Source organism: Elephantulus edwardii, unplaced genomic scaffold (assembly GCF_000299155.1).
Source record: "Elephantulus edwardii isolate Elephantulus edwardi_28Jun2011 unplaced genomic scaffold, EleEdw1.0 scaffold00035, whole genome shotgun sequence".
Taxonomy (NCBI): Eukaryota; Metazoa; Chordata; class Mammalia; order Macroscelidea; family Macroscelididae; genus Elephantulus; species Elephantulus edwardii.
In genome coordinates, this window is record NW_006399785.1 from 15,321,677 (window position 1) to 15,333,734 (window position 12,058).

Below are 12,058 nucleotides of genomic sequence, written 5' to 3' on the forward strand. Positions count from 1 at the left end.
TGTTATTGATGCTGTGGACAAGGACAGTACCCTTCCATGTGGAGCTATTAAAGGTCAGATATAGCTATCTCTAACTACCAACATAAGAGATTTCATAATGTTGATAAAACACTACTACAAAACAAACCTACAAAACACTACAAGAAACAATAAGAGATGTAACTAAATGGAAAAAAAATCTCTGTTGGTGGAGAGGAAGACTCAACATTGCGAAAATAACAATCCTACCAAAAGCAATCTACATGTTCAACAAAATTCCAATACAGATACCAAACCTATTTTTCAAAAAGATAGAAAAGTAAATTGGCAGGTTTATTGGCAAAGAAAGAGACCCCAAATAAGCTCTTTAGAAAAAAAAAAAATGAAGTGCGAGGCATAGCACTTCCTGATCTCAAAAATTACTGAAAACACAGGCTGAGTAACCAAACTACCATGGTCCTGGTATAATGACAGACACGTAGATCAACAGAACAGAAACTAAAATGAGATATTAACTCATCTACGTATGGTCAATTGGTATTTGATGAGAAATTAGAAGCTCTCAAATGAAGAAAGAACAACCTCTTCAACAAGTGAGGCTGGCAAAAGTTTACATCTATCTGAAGAAATTTGAAACAGGATCCACATCTCACACTACAAAAAGAAAATCAACTTAATGTGGATCAGAGATCTAGGGATAAAGCCCCAAACCATAAAGATTATGAGACAAAGTGAGACGAAACATAGAAGCCTTAGAATGTGTAGAGATTGCAGCTGTCATTCACCACCAGTGGGATTGTAAATTGGTACAACCCTTTGGAAGGCAGTTATGCATGTCCTCAGAAAGCTGGGCATAAAAATCCCATAAGGCCCACCCATTCCATTGTTAGGAATATACCCCAAGAAAAAATGATCTGAAACACAAGTCCAAATACGCAGACATATACACATAGTAACAACCGCATGTTCATAGCATTGTTTTTCACAACAGTATGAAAATGGGAACCGTTCAAAAGGCTATCAACAAATGAATTGACAAACTGTGAAACATTCACACAACGGAATACTAAGCAACACTTAAGAACAGTGATTTTGTAGAATCCTATATAACATGGGAGAGTCTAGAGAGCATTTTGTTAAGTGAACTATCTCAGTCTCATAAGGACAAATACTATATAAGAACTTTATTGTAAAAACAGAAGGCTAACTAGTAAGATGTGTATAAATGTCGAAAAGGGGATAGGAAATGAGAAGGGGGGGATCACTAAGATAGTAGAGTTTATTGCACAGATGGTCACAAAATAGCAAAGAGTCACTGGGGACTTGAAAAAACAGGGTAATATATAGGAATGATTGTATGGCGCACAATGTCCATGAATGAAATCCAATCTATATGAATTACTGGATGCAAACCAATTTTTAAAAACCACTCCTTTTTAATATCATAATAAAAATACCAAAAAAACCCCAGTACATAGACAGGGAACTTCCAGAAATTCAAGATGGATTGAGAAGAGGCCATAGCATAGGAGCTCACATTGCTGGTGACAGATGAATCTTGGCTGAAAGCATAGAATACTTGTTTATTTGTGTTGCATTTTATCTGAAAGATGCTTACATCTGTTTTATTGATTATCCAAAAGCATTCAACTTCATGGAACATAACATATTATGGATAACCTTCAGAAGAATGAGAATCTCGAAACACTTAATTGCATACTTGTGAAACTCCTACATAGACCAAGAAGCTTAGAATTTATAAAGAAACACAGTATGGTTCAAGGTCAGGAAAATTGTACACAAGAGTCATATTCTTTCTCCATACATATTCAGTCTGAAGAAAAAATAATTTGGTAACAGAAAATATGAAGAAAAATGCTGCATAATGATTGAAGGTTTCATCAACAACTTGTATTATAGAGAGGACACAACCTTGTTTGCAGAAAGTGAAAAAGGCTTGATGTACTTACTGGAGAAAATCAAAGACGACAGCCTTCAATACAAGTTATAACTCAACATGAAAAAAGCAAATATCCTCATCACTGGACCAACAGGCAACATCATGATAAATGGAGAAAAGCTTGAAATTGTCAACAATTTCATTTTGCTTGGATTCTCCTACCAATATCCATGCTACCAATAGTCAAGAAAAAAAAAATACTCATTGCTTTGGGAAACTCTTCTATCAAGGTCCTCTCCAAAATGAGGATTTCTGTTTAAAGACTAAAATGTACATGGGAAAGTTAATATCCAGGGTTAGTCAAAGTGTCAGAGAAAAAATGGCAAGACCCTCAAACAAATCAACTGATATACTGACTGTATAAAAGGGCACACACACGTGGGAAATGGTGAGAATGGTGTAGAATGGGGCAAGGTTTAGAGTTGCTATTCACGGGGTGGCTATGAGTCATGGTTGACTTGAGGGCAACTAACAACAACAATAACCACACATGTATGTGAAGTTTAGGTAACAGGTCAGGAAGACAATAGAAGAATTGTGCTGTAGTCACCATCTCTGATATACCTGAGAGCATGATGACAGTCACTTTGTCAGTCCATGTGTTGAGGATTTTCCTCTCTTTCTCTGACCTCCCATCTTTCCCAGCACAATGTCTTTTCCCAAGGATTAGGCCCTCCTGAAAGTATGCCCAGAGTCCGTGAAAAAAATTTCACCATTCTTGCCTCTAAAGAGCTACCTGGTTGTACTTCCTCTGACACAGACTTGTTTGTTCTAATTTCAGTCCATGAAATATTTCATAGTGTTTGGTCTTTTGCAGCAGGTGTTTTGCTGTTTTTTTTGTTTTTTGTTGTGATTGTTTTCACTAGTTTATTTACAAAATTCTAATGCAAATTCAAACAAGTTCTTTCAATTTCTTTCACCCCACCCACCCGTCTAATTGTACAACCTCATGATTAATCCCCTCTTCCCCCTGTACATCCACATCCCTCTGCTTCCAGCCTCTCCCACCCCACCTGGATCCTTATACTCATTCTACAACAATGATCTTATACAATATTTATCTTTATGTGGACTATGTTAGTTCACTCAGCATAATACTCTCCAGTCCCTCCAAAGTTAGGCAATAATTTACAAAATCATTGCTCCTGTGTGCTGCATAGTATTCCATTGTGTGACTGTACTAAAATTTCTCAATCCATTTGTTTGTGGTTGGACATTTGGGCTATTTTCATGTTCTTGCAATGGTGACTAATGCCACTATGAACACTGGTGTGCAAATCTCAATTTGCTGCATAGTATTCCATTGTGTGACTGTACTAAAATTTCTCAATCCATTTGTTTGTGGTTGGACATTTGGGCTATTTTCATGTTCTTGCAATGATGACTAATGCCACTATGAACACTGGTGTGCAAATCTCAGTTTGTGCCTCAATTTTCATATTCTCAGGCTATATTCCAAGTAGTGAAATAGCTGGGTCATATGGAATTTCTATGTTCAGCTTTTTGAGGAAGCGCCAAACTGCCTTCCAGAATGGTTGCACCATTCTACAATCCTACCAACAATGTATAAGATTTCCTTTCTTGCCACATCCTCTCCAATATCTATGACTTGCTGCCCTGTCAAACTTTGTCACTCTTATGCTCTTACTGGTGTGAGATGGTATCTCATTGTTGTTTTGATTTGAATCTCTTTTATTGCCAGTGATTTGGGGCATTTCTTCATGTGTGTGTTTGCCATTCAAATATCTTCCTCTGAGAAATTCTTTCCATATCTTTTGCCCATTTTGTAATTGGCTTTTGCAGCAGGTGTTTTAAGTCATCTTTATGTTTAGCAAGCGAAAATTGTGTCACCTACATAACCCAACTTATTGATGAACCTTTCTCTAATTCTGTTATAGTATTATCCTTCTTGTAGTCCAGCTTCTCATATTTCCTCAGCATACATATATATATATATATATATATATATATATATATATATATATATACACACACCTCGGCATACAGGTATGATGCACACTTTGCTGTTCTTGAATTATACTGTGTTCCCTTTTTTCTGTTCATATAATAGATTCTTGGTTTATATATAGGTTTCTCATGAGCACAATTAAATGTTTCAGAATTTTCACACTTCCCAATGTTAGTCATAACTTGTTAAGATCCACACAATTACCTTTGCATTGCCAGTAAAACACAGAGAAACATCTTTCTGGTATTCTCCACTTTCAGCCGAGACCCATCTGACATTAGGAACTATTTCCCTCACGTCATGATCTCTTTTGAATTCAGCTTAGATTCCTGGCAGTTCCATGATGATGTTTGTTCTAGCCATTTTCTAATAATCTTCAGCATGATTTTACTTGCATGTGATATTGATTGTTGTTGTTGTTATTTGCCGTGAGTCGTTTGCGACTCATAGCGACCCTATGTACAACAGCCCTAAACCCCGCTCTATCCTGTGCCAATCGCATTGCCTCTGACACACCCATCCGGACTACCCCAGTCACTGATACTGATTGATAATATCCATATTTTGTCAGTATCAGCACAAGTAAATCCTACTGAAGTCAATTTTTAAAACCATTTGAATGTTACAATGGCAAGGAAATGTCATAATTTCAAGATGGATTTAGAAGAGGCCATAGAACAAAGAATACCATTCAGACACCGAATGCCAGGCCTTTCTTATGTGTGCCACTTAGGAGGTCCAAACCACCAATCTTCTTGTTAATATTGTCAGACTGATCTTTTTTGAAGGTTGAGAATATCAGAAGGAAGGCAGACTGTGTTTTATGAGTATTCAAGTCATTTGACTGTGTGGATCATAACAAATTGTGGAGAACACTGAGTACAACTGCAATTTCAAGAATACGTAATTCTGCTTAAGTAGAGACAGTATACAAACCAGGGAGAAAGCTGGTAAAACAGAACAAGAAAATTTGTCAAGGTTTAAAATCAAGAATTTTTCATCTGGGTTGTATCCTTCTCTAAATCTATGTAATCTATATGCAGATGACACAATGTTGCTTGCAGAAATAGTTTGAGAATTAGGACTACTTGAAGGTGTGTGTGTGTGCCGTAGTGACTGATGAAAGACTCATCAACAACCCTTGCTATGCAGATGACACAACCTTGCTTGCAGAAAGTGAAGGAGACATAAATTATCTACTGGGAAAGTTCAAAGATTACAGTCTTCAATATGGGTTACATCTCAACATCAATAAAACAAAATCCTCACCACCGGGTCAATAGACAACATCATGATAGATGGAGAAAGTTTGAAGTTGTCAATCATTTAATATTATTTGGTTCTACTACCAACACTCATGTCAGTAGCAGTCAAAGACGAAAATAAGTGTTGCATTGGGAAGATCAGCTGTTAAAGATTTCTTTAAAGTGAAGAGACATGATGCCACTTTAAAGACTAAGGTGTACACGACTCAAACCATGGCCTTTTCAATTGCTTCATAGTCTCTTAAAAATTGCACAGTGAATAAAGGCGATCAAAGAGTATTTTTTCTTTTAATTGTAGTACTGATTATGCTGTGGGCCATCAAAATGATAAAATTTTAAAAAGGAAGAAAAATAAAAACAACCTGTCTTAAAAACAAGCATTCAGAGTATTTCTTAGGGGCAAGGAGTTTAATTTTCATTAAAATTAATAATAATTTCGTGGTACTAAAGATATTGTAGCTGATGTTAGATGGATCTTGGCTGAAAGCAGGGAATACCAGAGGAATGTCTATCTGTGTTTCATTGACTATGTAAAGGCATTTGACTGTGTAGATCATAACAAACTATGGCTGACTCTGAGAAGAATGGGAATCCCAGAACACTTAATCGTTCTAATGCGAAACTTATACTTGGACCAGGAGGCAGTCGTCAGAACAGAGCAAAGGGAACACTGCATGGTTCAAAATTGGGAAGGGCATACGCCAGGAATGCATCCTATCTCCATACCTTTTCAACCTACATGCAGAAGAGATTATCCAGGAGGCTGGGCTCTATGAGAAGAAATGTGGGGTCAAGATTGGTGGACAATTTATCAACAACCTGCGTTATGCGGATGACACAACCCTGCTTGCTGAAACTGAGGAGGACCTGAAGCGCCTGCTGCAGAGTGTCAAGGACTGCAGCCTACAATATGGATTGAGGCTCAATGTCAAGAAAACAAAGATTCTCACCACTGCACCAATTGGCAGCATCAGGATGGATGGTGAAGAGACTGAGATTGTACACAGCTTTAGTTTGCTTGGTTCCACAGTCAACAGTCTTGGCACCAGCAGCCAGGAAATTAAAAGGTGCATTGCCATGGGAAAGTCTGCTATTAGGGACCTCTCCAAAATACTGAAGAGCAATGGTGTCTCTCTGGAGACTGAGGTGCGTCTGATACAGGTTATGGTCTTTGCAATCACTTGTTATGCATCAGAGATTTGGACAATGACCAAGGAGGATAGAAGGAGAATTAATGCCTTTGACCTGTGGTGCTGGAGAAGAGCATTGAGAATACCATGGACTGCTAGGAAAACAAACAGATTTGTCCTGGAACGGGTTAAACCGGGAGGCTCCTTGGAGGCAAGGATTCTGAGGCTCCGTCTAACATACTTTGGACATGTTGTAAGGAGAAACCGGTCCTTGGAGAGGGACATCATGCTTGGGAGGGTGGAGGGACAGCGCAGGAGAGGAAGGCCCTCTATGAGGTGGATTGATTCAGTGACTGGGATAATTGGGATGGGAGTGTCAGAGACAGTGCAATTGGCACAGGACAGAGTGGAGTTTATGGCTGTTGTACATATGAGTCGCAAGCGGCTGGATGGCACATAACAACAACAAAACAACACATTCTTTAAAAAAAAAAAACAACCTTTGTCTTACCTAATTTGGGAGTCTCCTGTTCTTAGAAGAAGACATCATGCTGGGGAAAGTAGAGGGTTAGAAAAAGAGAGCTAGACATTCAACAAGACATTAACACAGTGACCACGGCAACAGCTTTGAGCATGGCTTAGCGTGTGAGAATGGTACAGGATAGGGCAAGGTTCTGATCTGCTTGTTCACAGAGTCATTATGAGTTGTCATCAATTTAAAGACAAGTAACAACACCTCTTGTCTTTAACAAATAGGGTCACCATGAATCTGACTTGAGCAGATGACCATGGCTTTTTGCTTTATTTCAAGGAGTAAAGTGACTAGCTCAGTCACGTGGTGATTCCAAGGTATGGCATATAATAACAGAGTGACAACAAATCTGGTTTCTTGTTGCCTACAAATAAAGAAATTCCTTGTTTTTAGGATTACCAGTTTAAGTGGAGTGAAACATCATAGCCTTGCCTGAGGGTACAGGATTACTTGAGGTTTCCCTCTCTTGCACATAGAATTGGTATAAGTCGGATCTGATTCGAAGGCCTCTAAGAACAACAAGTATTTATTTCTTACCTCTGATCATGAGAGATAATATCTGAGACTTCTTGGAATTCAAATGCCAACCAAAAAAGTCTAGATTCTTCCTAACAAAAAAGATATATTTATAAGGCGTTTCACAAGGTGAAGCTGGCTGGCTGAGTGCTGGCCAGGCCAGAAAGGTGGACTATGTGATATATTGTAATGATCTCTTTAAGTTGATGGACGTCAAGGTGAGCAACTGAAGTCTGTGTTATGGAAGGGGACTGTGGTCCCACTCCATCAGGTGCCTCCTCGTTGTAATAAAATCACCTGGCCCCAAATCTCAATGAACCACCTGGTTGAGAGGATGATGAGGCCTTTGGGACATTAAAACTCTAAATTGGGAATCTTTCCAGCTCTTCTGCTGTATGACTCTCCTAGTGATTCTGATTTACATCCTTTATAATGTTGTTGTTGTTGATTGCCTTCGAGTCGAGCACAACTCATAGTGACCCAATGAACTAAAGCCCCCCTACAACTATCAACATTTATCAAAGTTTACAAAATTTCCTGAGGCATATTATTTAGAAAGTGGATGCCACTCAAACTGTCAAAATTCCAGGACCTGGACTGTTTGCTGAGGGTCAAGGACTGCAGTCTCCATTATGAACTGAGATCAACATAAAAAACAAACAAACAAACAAAAAACCCACAAAGATTCTCACCACTGGGACAATGGGCAGCATCTTAATAGATGAAGAAGAGACTGAGATATTTAACAATTTCAGCTTACTAGTTTCCACAATGAACTCTTGGCACCAGCATTCAGGAAAACAAGAAACAAATTTGCGTTTAGATAAATCTGCTGTCAGGGACCTCTCCAGAGTACTGAGAAACAATGATGTCGGTCTTGAGATTAAGGTGAGCCTGATCCAAGTCACGGTCTTCATAATTACTTTCTATTTATTAGAGGGCTGGACCGTGACTAAGGATGACAGAAGGATGGATGCCATTGAGTTGTGGTGCTGGAGAAGAGTGTTGAACGTACCATGGACTGCCAAGAGAAATAGCAGGTCTATCCTGGAGATGGTAAAACTGAGCTGCTTCATGAAGGCAAGCAGTTTGGAACTCCGTCTCACATACTTTTGGCACGTTACCAGGGGAGGCCAGTTCTTAGAAAGGGACATCAGACTTGGAAGGGTGGAGGGACAATGTAGGAAAAGAAGACCTGGATAAGATGTATTGACACAGTAACTGGGGTAATGAGGGTAGGCAGGGCAGGGTTCAGCGCTATTGTTCAGAGGGTTGCTATGAGTCACAGGCAACTCTTAACAATAACAAAAGAATAGAGTACTTTCTAATTCATCGTGACATTTTCTCTTGTTTTCTAGGGTATAAAATTTTAGAGGCAGAGAAATGTCCAGCTTTTTCCAAAGAGTGGCTAGAGGATTTGAACTGACAACTTTTGGGTTAGAAGCACAGTATGTTGGCCACTACACAAGTAGGGGTCTTTACAATTGTAATAGAAGTATATATGTCTATAAAGTCAGCAAATACAGAGATCCACAAATATTACTCATGCCATGACTTCAAGTACTATTCAGAAGGAGCTTCCCAGAGATCATATAACCTAGAAGAGGGTCATAGAGCCAGCCGGGGTGTGCAACCTGAAGATTGATTAGGTGGTTAGAAGCAGAGCTGGTAGAGTCTGTCTATGCACCTTCGTTGGCAATAAGCCACTTGGTTGGTGGTTTGTTTTTTTTTATTTTTATAAATTCAGGTGTAATAAATTCAAGGGTGCATTTTGGGTTTTGTGGATTTGTTTTAACCTTCCTCAGTCTTAATTTGCACATGACCAATTGAGGATCTGTTCCATCATCAGCCCCTAGCCTCAATCTGACTCCAGCTACAGAGCTTCTACGACATATTTTCTCCTACCTGGATTCAATCTGACTCCTGGGCAATCCCTACAGTGGTGCCAAGTGTAAAGTTATCTTTTGTGGTTTTTAAAATAAGGATTTGCTATAAATCAATCATTGAAGGTAGAAAATTCAGTCATTCACTCTCCAGTTTCATTTCTGTCACCAAGTATGCAACTTCAGTGTACTACGGCTTCCTCATTTTTTTCCAACTTTTGCATTCACCAGTAAGTATTAATGCGTATCATTGCAAGCTTGATCACTTTCAGATTGCAAAAATGAGAGTGTGAGTCAGGGTTGTATCCTTTCTCCATATCTATTCAATCTGTGTGCCAAGTACACCCTTTGAGAAGCCAAACTCTTTGAAGAAGAAGGTGGCATAAGGAACAGAGGAAGACTCACCACCAACATGAATTTTGCTGATGACATTACTATGCTTGCTGAAAGTGAGGACTTGAAACAATTGCTGCAGAGGCACAGAGACTTCAGCTGTCAATGTGGATTACATCTTAACATCCATCCCAATGGATTAAAACTACCTATGATTTCATATTACTTAGATCCACATTCAACACCCTTGGTACCAGCAGTCAGGAGATCAGTACACATACTGATATGGCCAAGTCCACTGACAAGGACATTTCCAAAATACTGAGGTGCAATGATGTCAGTTTGAAGACTAAGGTGTGCCTGATTCAGACCATGGTCTTTTTAATTATTTGTTATGCTTGGACAGTGAATAAGGATGACAGAAGAAAAATCCATTCCTTTGCACTGTAGTGTTGGAAAACAGTACTGACTATCCCATGGACTGCCAAAAGAGCAAACATATGTCTTGGAAAAGGAAAAAGGAGATCACTCTTTGGAGGCAAGGACGGTGAAACTTCATCTTCCAAACTTTGGGCGTATTGCTAGAAGAGGCTTTTCCATTGGACAGGACATCACGGCCAGTGACAGAGATGAAGACCTGCGACCACATGGGTTCACACAGTGACTGCAGCAATGGGCTCGAGGCTGTCAGAGATGATCAGATGGCACAAGATAGGACAGGATTCAGATGTGTGGTCCATAAGGTCACACAGGACAGGACTGGGTTCAGGTCTTTTGTTCATAGGGTTGCTATGAGTCATGCTCAACTAGACGGCACGTCGCAACAACAACAAAACAACAAGAAGTGTTGCTGACTGGTCAAAACCAAACACCGACAAGGCACCAGCACTTCAGAAGGGAGGAGAAGGAAGACTCATTGTCCCTGGGGAATAGTCCTAGGGCTCAAGTACCGAAATAGCAACAGGAAAGGTATGGCACCCTTGAGGGAGATAGGCTGAGGTGGGAGTAGGGCGGGGTCAAAGTGATGGCTTTATAACAGGCCAAGCTGCTCTTGAGTGTCAGGTGTCCGCCAACACCAAGCACCATGCTGTCTGCCCTGCTGCTGTTGCTCGGCCTCTTGGCCCCAGCCCCGTTCATCCCTGACACTGCTGCCCTAAACTGCTCCCAGAGCTCCCAGGAGAAGTGCCAGAATCTGAAGACAGCCACAGGGTGCAATGCAATAGAGCAATGCTGGGTGACCACCTGGAAAAGGGCCACCATCTCAAGCCCAAAGTGCGAAAAGTGCAGGGAGGTGGTGAAGACCAAAAAGAAGGAGAATCCAAAGGCCTCTCCGATGGCCGTGCTGAAGGCTCTGGGGAGATCCTGTAAGTGGAACAGCAATGACACGTCAGCCCGGTGCGAGTATCTATTGGAAAACAACCCCATTTTCTTGCTGAATACTTACCTCAAGACCCCAGCCAACCCCGCCAGGCAGCTGTGCGTCGCTCTGAACCTCTGCCAGCTCCGGCCCCAGAGCTAGCTCCAGACCGCTCAACTCCTGCTGCCCGCAGAGAAGGGCTCAATCAAGGCGACAGCTCCTGGATCACCCCAAAGAACCTCAAGTCCTGCCCCACTTCAGAGTGCCTCTGCAAAGGGCTGCAGGGGTTCAGAGGCACTTGCCTAGGAGAGGCGTCACGGGAGAAGCATGCTCTAAATAAACCACCACATTGCATCTGCCAGTGTCTGTGTCAGTTATTCTCAGAGGAGGCTTGGTCCTCAAGTTTCCTGAATTACCCTCATCTTCAAGTCTCCAGTATTTTCCTTGATTCTCAAGGACTGGATTACCCTGACCCCATGCTATGTCTCAGGCCTAGATTTCAGGGGGTGAGGGTGAGGGGGTTGAAAAGTGGGCAGGTGGGAGGTGAGACAGGTCTGAGCACTTGGCACAGAGAGTGGGAACGGGATAGGATGGAGGTCCGGCTAAACCTCAGGGCTGGGCTTTCCCTAGGGTTTGACAGATGGATGAGGATATCTCACTGCTAACTGAACACAGGTTTAGTTTGCTTGGATCCACAGTCAACAATCTTGGCAACAGTAGCCAGGAAACTAAAAGGCGCATTGCCATGGGAATGTCTGCTGTTAGGGACCTCTCCAAAGTACTTAAGAGCAATGGTGTCTCTCTGGAGATTAAGGTGCGTTTGATACAGGCCATGGTCTTCGCAAACACTTGTTATGCATCAGAGAGTTGGACAATGACTAGGGAGGATAGAAGGATAACTGATGCCTTTGAGCTGTGGTGCTGGAGAAGAGTATTGAGAATACCATGGACTGTTAGGAAAACAAACAGATTAGTCCTGGAGAGGGTTAAAGCGGGTGGCTCCTTGGAGGCAAGTATTCTGAGGCTCCATCTAACATACTTTGGACATGTTGTGAGGAGAGACCGGTCCTTGGAGAAGGACATCATGCTTGGGAGGGTGGAGGGACGGTGCAGGAGGGGAAGGCCCTCTATGAG

At 41.1% G+C, this 12,058-nt stretch overlaps 1 pseudogene; it reads left to right on the forward strand.

Moving 5' to 3' along the window:
* Positions 1-11,086, forward strand: part of LOC102864678 — a 108,690-nt pseudogene extending 97,604 nt beyond the window's left edge.
* Positions 11,087-12,058: the final 972 nt, after the last annotated feature.